The sequence below is a fragment of the Culex quinquefasciatus genome, chromosome 3 (genome assembly GCF_015732765.1).
Source record: "Culex quinquefasciatus strain JHB chromosome 3, VPISU_Cqui_1.0_pri_paternal, whole genome shotgun sequence".
Lineage (NCBI taxonomy): Eukaryota > Metazoa > Arthropoda > Insecta > Diptera > Culicidae > Culex > Culex quinquefasciatus.
Genome location: NC_051863.1, coordinates 103,114,415 through 103,126,713, shown reverse-complemented (window position 1 = coordinate 103,126,713; position 12,299 = coordinate 103,114,415). Strand labels below are relative to the sequence as shown.

Genomic DNA, 12,299 nt, shown 5'->3' with positions numbered 1-12,299 from the left:
GTCGGTGAGTTTGTCGGGTGAGTGCGCGCGTGTGTGTGTGAAGGTGCGGCTGGCTCGGGTTGAAAAATGACAGTTGAGCCAGTCCGTTTTGTGATGCCTGTCCGTCGGGTCGCATGTTTTTCGCGTCGTTCGTCGTCGGTGAGTTTGTCGGGTGAGTGCGCGCGTGTGTGTGTGAAGGTGCGGCTAGCTCTGGTTGAAAAATGACAGTTGAGCCAGTCCGTTTTGCGATGCTTGTCCGTCGGGTCGCATGTTTTTTCGCGTCGTTCGTCGTCGGTGAGTTTGTCGGGTGAGTGCGCGCGTGTGTGTGTGAAGGTGCGGCTGGCTCGGGTTGAAAAATGACAGTTGAGCCAGTCCGTTTTGTGATGCCTGTCCGTCGGGTCGCATGTTTTTCGCGTCGTTCGTCGTCGGTGAGTTTGTCGGGTGAGTGCGCGCGTGTGTGTGTGAAGGTGCGGCTAGCTCTGGTTGAAAAATATCAGTTGAGCCAGTCCGTTTTGCGATGCTTGTCCGTCGGGTCGCATGTTTTTTAGCGGCGTTCGTCGTCGGTGAGTTTGTCGGGTTAGTACGTGGAGTGTGTGTGTGAAGGTGCGACTGGCTCTGGTTGAAAAATGACAGTTGAGCCAGTCCGTTTTGTGATGCCTGTCCGTCGGGTCGCATGTTTTTTCGCGTCGTTCGTCGTCGGTGAGTTTGTCGGGTGAGTGCGCGCGTGTGTGTGTGAAGGTGCGGCTGGCTCGGGTTGAAAAATGACAGTTGAGCCAGTCCGTTTTGTGATGCCTGTCCGTCGGGTCGCATGTTTTTCGCGTCGTTCGTCGTCGGTGAGTTTGTCGGGTGAGTGCGCGCGTGTGTGTGTGAAGGTGCGGCTGGCTCGGGTTGAAAAATGACAGTTGAGCCAGTCCGTTTTGTGATGCCTGTCCGTCGGGTCGCATGTTTTTCGCGGCGTTTGTCGTCGGTGAGTTTGTCGGGTGAGTGCGCTCGTGTGTGTGTGAAGGTGCGGCTGGCTCTGGTTGAAAAATGACAGTTGAGCCAGTCCGTTTTGTGATGCCTGTCCGTCGGGTCGCATGTTTTTTCGCGTCGTTCGTCGTTGGTGAGTTTGTCGGGTGAGTGCGCGCGTGTGTGTGTGAAGGTGCGGCTGGCTCTGGTTGAAAAATGACAGTTCTAGAGTAAATTTTCAAAAGGTCCTATGCGACAAAATAAGCAAACTGAGTTATTTATTGCATGACATTCTGCAAGCCGGAAGCTACACTATCCGCTGATCCGATTTCTTAAAAGCCTTTTATTTTTCAAGTTATTGATAAAAAACAAAACAACCTAAAACCACTCTCAAAAAATTCTACCTCAAATAAATATAGGTCGTTTTACCACTTGGGAGTCCTATGTGCTTTCGAGTCAAACGTGCACATAGAACTGTAGCAAATCAACCTATGTGCCATCTATAAACTTTTTTGGTCATGATGCATATACGCCCATATCAAAACGACCTATGTACATGGTTATTTTGCTAATTTAAAAATATTTATAAGTCGTTTTTTATGAAACCCTAAAACAAAAATATTTTGCAATCTTCAAGTTCGCCCAATTCTCGCGCAACGTGTAGGCAACAGCTGATTGAGAGCATGAAATGTTTCAATGCTTCCAGCGTGAGAGAGAGAAACCGTTAGGAGAGAAAAACAACCAACCCGCGCTCTCGTAAACCCAAACGTAAACATCTGTCGGATAGGTGCTTGCAATTTAACTTACACGACAATGTAAACAATCTTTGTTTGGGTGCGGATAGGACTTTTCAGATTTTTCTAGTTTTTAATTTTTTTAAATGATTTTTTTGCCAAAGAAGTGCTAGAACCTTGTTGAAGGCTGATTAACTTGAATTCAGGTAAGTTCTTCTGTTGAAATACTGCGGTGGTAGCGGATTGAAACCAGCAATCCGTACATTTTTGATTAATTACATTATTTTTTTTTTTCAGAATCTACTGAACTGGTTTTGAGGACTGTTATTGTCGTGGTTATAGTTCATCGGTCGGTGGAACGTCACCGTTGACGTTGGCGTCACCTGCACAAGCACAGTTCTTCTTCGGGTAAATCGTCGAGTTCGTCGTCCTCGAAGCACCACCACGAGGAACGCCACCGAAAGCTTTCCTACTCGTCGTCGTCCTCGGATCGGCATCTGCAAAGCGGATCATGTATTGTCGCTCTGGCACTAAATAGAAACGAGCGATTTCCACTCTCGCCGCACTTTTTCTCTCCGCCTTTTTCTGTCAAGCTTAATTTGGTATTATACGATCAGTGTGTAAGCCAAGTCTGTTGTGATTCCTCCATCTTGTTCTGACTGACGAAAATGATTGCCGGCGGTTTTCGGCTGATTTAATAAAAACCAAAATGAAATGTGTACTATTTTTTTACTTGCATTAATGGCAAACATCATCATCCAAAATCTCCGACGGCAACACGCAAGCACTGATACTTTTTTAGTTAGACAGAAAATGCGGAGAGAAAAAGTGCGGCGAGAGTGGAAATCGTTCGTTTCGGTTTGGTGCCAGAGCGCCAAATTGTTTTTCAGTGACGTTTAACCTCGCGTTCAACACAACATCTCGTTGCACTCAGAATAAGATTTGATCAGTTTGCGGAGCGTAGTGTCAGATGAGTCGCCGCGAAAATTCGATTTATTTCCGAAACCACAATATCCTGCGAGAATCGACCTCGGCGGAAGAACGTCCCGGAAGCTGCCGTAGACGTGGTGGTCGTCGATGACCAAGCCATCATCGAGGAAGTCGTCAACACGGAGGATGTGACCGCGAACAGCAATTACGAGACTGTAATAATTGCAATGACGAAGTCGTCTGCGTCGCAATGGAAACGACTATCTTGACCGACGGGGACAAGATCAGTACGGAAATGCTGTTCCCATTGCCACCAACGTCCGAAGAGTAAGCCCAGCAATCTCCACCGCTACCACCGATGGCGCCCCTTTCTCCGTTGCCACCGACCTGCCCAAAGCCCGCGTCGAAACCTTCACCGAAGCCCATTAACAGCAGCAGCAGCTTTCCAACGTCGCAGTAACCGGTTCCACCAGCGACGAAAGTCATCAGCAGCGGCGTCGCCACGCCCGCCAAATAACAAGGTTTTTTCAATTGTATCTATGTTACCAAATCATTTCTATTTATTAAAACAAAATTTGATAAAAAAAAGTTGTGCTAGACTTAACCAACTGTTTTTAACTCACAAGCCATCTTGTTTACGTCGATCGCTCGGTGGAGCAGAGCAGAGTTTGGAAAAAAACTTTGGGACAGTTTTTCAACAGTTTATGTCAACGACGTGATGCACCGACCACCGCGTCTACGGTCGCTTCCGGGACGTTCTCCTAAATTTCAATTCAGCCGCGGCGGGTAGAACCATCGGAGCTGGAACGCTCACGACGTTGCCGCCGACCTCCGTGTCCTTCGTAACGTACGAGGTCGATTCCCGCCGGCTACTTGCTCCGCTGTGTGTACGCCAATCCGAGGACGACGACGAGTGGGTAACGGTCGTTTTCCCTCTCCCGCCGATCCCGGTATTTATTCTTGTCCCGCTCGCCGTTCTACCGGTGCTTGTCCTTCTTACTACTGCTGCTTCCGCCACTCCTGCTGTGATTTTTGTGAGACGACGAAGACGACGACGAGTGCTTATCGCTAGAACTGCAACTGCTCTTCTTGCCATCCTTAAACGCTTATAGTCCCCCACCAGCTTCCTCAGGTCAATCTTCGCCTCCTTAACCTACTTTTTAATGTCCACGACAACGACCTTCGTCGGGTCCGGCGTCGCTGGTTTCTTCTCACTAGTAGAAGGTGGCGGTGGCGGAGCCGCATTCAAATCCTTCTTCTCACTCTTCTTTGCTTGCCCTCGTGCCTTCGTTTCACCGGTGTGTGCTTCTTCTCCACGTTTAGCGACACCGGATGAGGGAGGATGTTTTACTTTTTCTCGTAGTGCGGCGGATCCACCTCGTACTTGCTGGCAACCTGGTCCGGATGGTAATGCTTGAGCCGCAGGTGCCACACTTTGCTCGTAACGGCCGTCAGCAAAGCGCCCTCACGCCACCTAAAACCAAAACTCCTCATTAATTCAAAACTAAAATAACGCAATCCTCCAAATTAAACTTACCTCACACTGAGAATTTTGGCTCGAGATCGAGCTTGAATTTAGTCGAGGTTCGAGCAAAAATTTTCAGTGGGACACGGCAGCCAAGTGGTTGCTTGCTCATTTTCTTTTTACCTGAAGTCTCCAGCTTGGAGGGTCGTCGTTCCTGCGCTTCTTGTTCCGGCCACACAGCAAAAAATTGTGTAAAAATGGAAGCTTTAAAATAAAATGTTTAAAAAAAGAAGGTGTAATATTACATCTGTTTTAGATGAATCGCCACTAAAAAATTTGCCTAACACATTTTACTCTGAAAATGTATTAATATTTCGATGGAAGGTGTAATTTTTCGACAATTTCGATGCAATATTGCATACAACAGCGTTTCGAACCAAACTTTCGTCACCTTATTTGACAACTGTCAAACGCTTTGTTTTGTTTTGCTTTGAAAATGCAAGTTTGCAGTTGCTGCAGAAAATTTGGTGAGTTAAATCAGTGAATTTAAGTGCTTCGAGAATTTTTCTAGCCGGAACGGTCCAAATTGAGTATGCAAGTGACTACAAGTACTGGTACAAGCAGTCATTATCCTTTCCAATTGGAAAAGTTTCGACAAGGGAAGATTCGAGAAAAAACAGGGCACATCTCCTCCTGATCCTTTTCTGGATGGTGACAGAAAAGATTCCGACGGAAGTCACTGGAAATGGTCAAACTGTCCTAACCGTAGGATTAGTAATGGCGTTGAATCATTTTAGTAATTTAATATTTATTCTCGCAGGAATTTCAAGCAGGATTTACCCACTTGTGTTGCATGCGCCCGGAAAACGTCGAAAAGAGCGCTCACTCCCGTCAAATTGATGTGCTTCAAGCTGGTCGATGACTGGAACTCCTTGGATCAAACCGTTCCGACAATCCCCAGCTTACCGGTCCCGCAGCAACCGGAACTGCCACTTTCGGACGGTGGCGGCATCTCGAAACAAGAAAATCATCCGGATTAAGTGAAACCTTAGGAGAGCTTCAAAAAGGTGCTGGAGGTTAGTAGTCGAGTCGCGCAAGTGACAGCTTTAAAAATCAATGGTTAACACTCGTTTAACATGATTTTGTTTTTCTCCCCACGGAATTAGATGAAGCTGCACCAATCATCCGGAGCGAGGAGTCGTCCCGGGTAATTCAACAAAATCCACCCGTCGTACCACGGAATCCCCCGTAACTCGCTTACCAGCATCATTTCCCGGCTAAGTGCGATTGAATTGATGTGGCTACGGTAGGTTATACGATTTTGCCAAAAGTTTTGACAGGCTTCAACTAATATTAATATTTCTACCCCCAGGATCAAAGAAGCGCTTCTTCGAAAAAAGCGGTGGAGCTTCACCTTCACCTTCAAGTTTAACCGACCCGGAAGCAACTCGTCCAACTGCAATATTTGATCATCCTTTCCGGAGCTTGAGCCTGCACCAACGATAAGATTATGCTGAGGATCTTCAGCTCTAGCACCCAGCGACACATGATGACCAACACCGCATTTCAGGGTCATTTGCGCCTTCCACAACACCATGAGAGCGTTCGAGCTAGCTGGCTGCGCTGAACGCCCACAAAATAATCATTAAGTTTTAAAATATAAAGGTTAAACCGAAATTATACTGTGTTTACGTTTCGTCTAATTTAAATGACAATTCGATATCTAGCCTCAATTTACACATTTTAAGATACAATTTTGCTTATTCCTTGGTAAATTTCATCATTTTCTTGGGGAAATTTTCATCTTATATGGGGTAAATTTCCATCATATATGAGGTAAATTTACACATTTTTAGAGGTAAAATTAAACATTTTTTCTGACATAAAAAATGTACCCCTTCCCAGATGTAATATTACCACGATTTTTTTTTCTGTGCAGCGAGATCAACTCGGTTTTGTTCTCGCCGTTGCTGATGTATCCTCAAAACCAGTTAAGCAGATTCTGAAAAAAAATATTGTCATCAAAAAATGTACGAATTTCAGGTTGCAAACAAGGTTGCAAACCACTACCATCGCTGTATTTTAACAGAAAAACTTACCTGAACTCTAGTTAATCAGCCTTCAGTAAGATTTTAGCACTTCTTTGACTAAAAAATCAATAAAAAAAATGTAAAACCAGAAATATCTGAAAAGTCCTATCCGCACCCAAACAAAGATTGTTTACATTGTCGTGTAAGTTAAATTGCAAGCACCTATCCGACAGATGTTTACGTTTGGGTTTACGAGAGCGCGGGTTGGTTGTTTTCTCTCCTAACGGTTTCTCTCTCTCACGCTGGAAGCATTGAAACATTTCATGTTCTCAATCAGCTGTTGCCTGCACGTTGCGCGAGGATTGGGCGAACATAGTTGTTATAAAAAAGTTGTTCTTTTTAAATAGAGATTTAAATATAATTAAGAAAAGTCCTATGTGCAATGCTGCACACATTTGCTCCAATGTAGAAATCCTATCTGCAAAAAAAGTTCTATGAAGCGTGTCCTATGTGCACTCAAAGGTCGTATGCAACAAATTTATTCAGAAATAAGTTTAAACAAGACTTTTGATAGTTCCCGTTAAGTACACATAAAAAGCATCATTCTAGGTCCATTTGTGCGTTTTTAGAATTGAAAAATACCCAACCTTGTTTAAATGGGATTTAAAAATGTCCAGCAAAACTTTGACATTAATTTACTCAGATTGAGGTTTTTGCACATAGGACCTTTTGAAAATTTACTCTAGAGTTGAGCCAGTCCGTTTTGCGATGCTTGTCCGTCGGGTCGTGCGGCTGGCTCTGGTTGAAAAATGACAGTTGAGCCAGTCCGTTTTGGGACCTATCCGTCGGGTCGCATGTTTTTTCGCGGCGTTCGCGTCGGTGAGTTTGTCGGGTTAGTACATGGAGTGTGGGTGTGAAGGTGCGGCTGGCTCTGGTTGTCACGATGACAGTTGAGGCAGTCCGTTTTGTGTTTTGTGTTTTGTGACCTGTATGTTTGTCTTTTCCTTTCTATTGACGTGGCTTTTTTTTCTTCTTAGTTAGATTGTAAAGTTCAAATATCGCGATCGTCTTTCTCGTTAGTCAGTCGGGTTTCTTTGTTCTATGACTCGCGATTGTTTCATGGGAAAATTCGTTCTTAATTGCGTTAGCATAATATAAATTATATTTGACAATTCGTTTCCCGCGAAATCACATTTTACCCAAGTAGCAACACGCAACATGCTAAAAATGACTAAGTCCAATTTAAGTTGCAACTAGGGATCAGAAAGCAAAACTGCAACAATCTTGCAAACGATGTAACAATTATGTTTTAGCGACGTTATTTCGTTGCAGCATCTTTTTACGATTAGAAATTCACGCTCTTGAAATTATTGCTTTAGAAATGTTTCGGCAACATAATTATAACAATAATTTTGAGATAGAAAATTAACCAACAGCTTGAGTAATTTAATTCATTGTAAACATTGGAACGACAACCGCTCGTCGTTTCAAAAGCCACCGCCACAAAAAAAAACTGAATTCGGTGGACCAAGGATAAAGGAACAGGAATGATGCCGCTGAAAATCCTCTGAAATAATCGTCGAGAACGGAATGGTCACTCATTCTCCGCGGGAGAAAGTCTAGGAGATTGTCACGCTGTAAAGCAAGCAGGAAGAAAAGGTGAAAAACAAGGTGGAAGTCCGGGAGGCGATTGTTTAACAGGAAACTCGAAGTTCACAACGAGTTCATCAAGATTTTATTACCAGAGTCGAAGGTAATGCCTCGGTTCCCAATCCAAGCAGGACCAGTTTGGTCAGGAACGGAAGCAGCTGCTGCGCGACAGCTCAATCAAGAAAAAGCGAGCCAGTCCCAGCCGGGAGATGCATTTTATCGATAAGCACTGGATGAGCGTTATTAGAAATTGGTCGTCTTTTTAACCACGGTTGAAATTAATAAAAGATTTTGAATAAATAAGATCACAATGTCTGTATTTCTTTGTCTGAATCTGAATCCCGTTTAATTGCTGTTATTGATTAATTATGTTTGACAGCTCTAGCAATGTTGCGGTGGCAACAAAAATACAACGTAAAATAACGTCGTCAGAAATTAATGTTGCTGTATTGTCACAACAACATTGCACAAAATAAGAGCAGCTTAGAGGTTTGGAAACGTACCTGAATCGTTTTTGCAACATTTTTAAAACATAGTTTACAGGTTTTTAGCTGCTGGAATGAAAATTAACAGGACCGTAATAAGGAGGCTTGATTCGGAACTTCTGTTATTTTTTTATCTCTTGACGTTTAGACCGAAGTGGATCTATGTGCAGATTTTAGAATATTTACATTTTTTTTTGTGTGGACAGTTGGCAATGTACGAAGACTTTTAGTTACAGTCAAAAGGAAGCTCCTAAACAGTTTCAACCGAAGCATAAAATATAAAAAATAAAAATTCACAAAATCCGCCGATTTCGTAAAGAAAATGGCTCAACCCTCTACCGTTACACTCTTAGCGGGCTACGATCTAAAACTGACTTTGCCAATACTTTCAAAAAATTGTTGGGGTCTACTTTAAAAAAAAACTACTTTAAAAAAATTGTGGGGTCAACTTTGGCTGGGATTTTCACTAAAATTTCCAATATTTTTGGCAAAAAGAAGCATGCAGTAATTTTTGTATTGTCTCAGACTGTGCCTCTACGCTTTTTCAAACAATTTTAATGGTAATGGTATTATTCTATAGTAGAAAATGTGAAAAACAAGAAAAAAACTGAAAAATGGTTGTAGAAACACGAAAAAAACTATATAGACAAATGGTAATGATAGGAAGTGGTAGAATAAGCCTAATACTATCAGAAACAAACATAAACTCAACAAGATAAATGCAAATATAAATACTAAAAAATAAACAAGAAAAACATAAAACAAGAGACTTAAAGTTTTTCGTAGAACAAAAGTTGCTCAAAATGCCATCGCGAAAAAAAATATTAAATTAAAAATTGGACAGTAGAGCACTCTAGTAGGAGGCTGTAGGACAGTAGAGGTGCTCAAAGTTTTTGAAAGCCTGGCCAAATTTGAAAAAAAAATATCGTTGTTTCAATGTAGAAAAAAGAAAAACGTATATCAGTTGATTATTCGAAATTTTAGGTATTGTTTGGACCTATTCGTTATTTAAACATTTCACAAAATGTACATCTTCTCAGTTTCTCAAAACCCTATCAAATTTTCCTATTCTTAAGTTACAGGTTAATTTTTTGAGCATGGTTTTGAATTATGCCAAAAAAAAGTAAACTTTAAACAAAAGTGAAGGAAATAACAATCACAACAAATTTCCATAAATGTAATAAATGTGTAAACAATGTAGCACTATTTATAAAATTTATTATCTAAAATCACCGCATCATTAATAAATCGATGCCTCTGTGCTCTCTTATGCTAACTAGATAACCAGCAAGCTTAGTACAAGAGAGCACAGAGGCATCGATTTGTAGTTGAAAAACTACAAACTACCCTTCCCTTAAAAATGATTTGTAATACATTTTAGAATTTACCCTTGATTCCTGAGAAAAACTATGTTTTCATAAAAAACAACAATTTTATTACACCTAATTTTATAAACATTCCTGAATACACCCCTGTACATCCAAAGCGCCATGATGGTACAATGTGAAAAATGACATCATAAATCAATTTACAGCTATTTAACCGACTTATTTATATTGTTTGGATAGATAATTGAAATTCTGCGTAGGTTTAATGTAAACTCTGGCAGTTTTCAGATAAATCAGCTAATTTTTTTGATTTTGATATTAAAATGGTTCTAAAATAGACAGCAAATTTTAGAAATATTGAAGGCGCATAAAAAAATCAGGAGTAGAATGCAATTTCACTCGGTAAACTTGAAATGGCCATAGACTTAATCCTTCTTTATATTTAAGAAAACTAATTTGTTTATTGTTGGCGAAAATGACTACAGGGTTATTTTTTTAGACTTGTCCATTTTTGGTTTGCAGCGAAACCAAAGCGGAAACATTTTTATTGCAATATTAATTAGAAGTTTGTTGCGCTTGAAATCATTTAGGTTGCACGTTTGTTTTCAAACGCAACCAAAATTTTCACCAAACTGGTGACATATTTGCAACATATTTGTAACATTTTTGCAACACTATCAAATTCTCCTAAATAAATAAGCATCGCATAGGAAACATTGCTGCAACACGTTCACAACTATCTGGCTATTGTTGCCAATCGCGTTGTTGTCGTGCGCTTTTTTTGTCGCCAGAAGTGTTGCGAATATGTTACCTCAGCAATTTTGGATTGCTTTGAATTAGTTGCAAATAAGGCTTGGCAACAATAATTGCTGCTTGGGTAGCATTACAGTAATTAATTGGTCGCTCATCTTATAAAAACTTAAAAGTATAAATAGTCTCAGGTCAACTCTACGTAAATGTGTTACGCTGAGTATAATATTTCTCCTTTTAATTACACATAATTTTGATTCTATCTTTCCACAGCCGGCTGTCTAAGATTGAATCATTTATGCTAAACTCAACACCAAATAACCGGGAATGGTCTCATCCGCATCATCCGATTGTTTGCCTTGAGAATACATAATACATCACCCTATCACTCAACGAAATTCATTGATTATTGGGCCACATCATCATCCTCTATGATGAATCCATTGGCCATTACCCTTTCCCACTAACAAAATCCCAAGTAGAAGTAGTTTTCCGGCACACGCGGGGGTGTGGATATCGTATAGAACCCACCCTTGGTAGCAGCCTGTGCTAACTAACATTCCCGTCCCATTCCCTCGAGATCTACAAACTGACATGGCGAGCGCCGTTGGTGGCCAACGACTGTTTCCTATTAGCAACGGTTCTAGTTTTGATGATCGTGATGTTTTATCTTTTCAGCGCATTCATGCATGCTGTTGATAAGGAAACATTATTTGATCGTTGAAGCGTATGACCGGTTGTGTTGATAGGATATTACGGTCCTGTTCAGCAACGGAGAAGGACAACCATGGGTGGTCTCTCATGCTCATGCTCATGTTCATCACAGTTTTTATCCTTTATAGATGTGCTTGATCATCAGCTCCCCAAGGGCAGGAATTGCTCCGCCTTGTTACGGCAGGTCCGAGACCGCGTCATCATCTCCCCTGCGAGAGCAAAGAACTCTGGCAGGGTAAAGAGATCTTCTCCGGTAACTTCTTGCTGGGCTGTATTGCCACTGCCGGCAGCGACCACGCTGGCGAACGATCGCCCCCATCCAGGAGGGAACGCTGAGTTGTCCGCTGGAACCGTACGATGACCAGCTGCCGGCACGGTTTCGCTCGTACTTCGCTGAGGAGGGTGGGACGCTGCTGCTTTCTTCTTCCTCTTTTCCTGCTCCTCGAGGTAGTTTTTCAGTGCGCTGCATCCACGGTAGTTGCTGGTATGGTTACCTCCGCAGTTGGCGCACTTGATGCGCGCCTTCGTTTGCTCTGCCTTGTCCCCCAAGTCCGCTTTGCACGGCAGTGCACACGCCTCAGAGAGGTGTGATTCACCGCACTTCACACAGCGGGGCGGGAGGTTGCAGTTCCGCGAGCCGTGGCCGAATTTCTGGCAACGGTGGCATTGTACTGCGTTCGACGGGTTCTTTGAGTAGAACCGCCAGTTTACCCAAAACCCGTCCAACGCCTTAGTTCGCCGCAGGTCTTGAATTTTGACGGTGCCGCGGTCGAAGTACAACAGGTACAGGGTGTTACTGTTGTCTTCCGAGAGAGGACTTTTATGTCACGCGGCGTTATGCCAGCACCCGAGAGGTCCTTCTTTAGGTCGGAGATCGGGCGGTCTTGGTACCCCTGCAAAACGACCTTAACGGCAGTCTTCTGCACGGGGTCGAATGTGTAAAACTTGAAGTTTTGACGCTTCAATTTCTCCACAACCAGTTCGAAGTTCTTTTTGTCAAAAGTGTAAACTTGCACTGACGACTTACCGATTTTCAGACAATATCCGAGGCCTTCCAGCAACTCGTCAACATCGTCCGCCAACGTGTCCAAAACAAAAATTGGAGGTGGTCTACGTTCCTTTGGAGAATTGTTCTTTTTTTGGCGTCGTGCACGCCCGTCATCGTCGTCGTCGTCGGAAGTGCTGCTACCGTCGGTGTTGTTGTTTTCTTCGTCGTCGCTCAGCATCTGGAACTCGTTCCTGATGGGGATGTTGGCGGATGTTGATGTGTCACTGGTCGTGGCACC

At 42.8% G+C, this 12,299-nt stretch overlaps 1 protein-coding gene and 1 long non-coding RNA gene across 2 annotated transcripts in view; one reads left to right on the top strand and one right to left on the bottom strand.

Annotated features, from left to right (window-relative positions):
* The window catches only part of LOC6052621 (protein kintoun), a 54,323-nt gene that overhangs the window by 31,152 nt on the left and 10,872 nt on the right, over positions 1–12,299 (bottom strand). The window lies entirely within an intron of this gene.
* Positions 4,535–5,713, top strand: LOC119768717. Its single transcript, XR_005278181.1, has 4 exons — positions 4,535–4,583; positions 4,877–5,132; positions 5,223–5,362; positions 5,429–5,713. It is a non-coding gene; the product is annotated as an uncharacterized LOC119768717 (long non-coding RNA).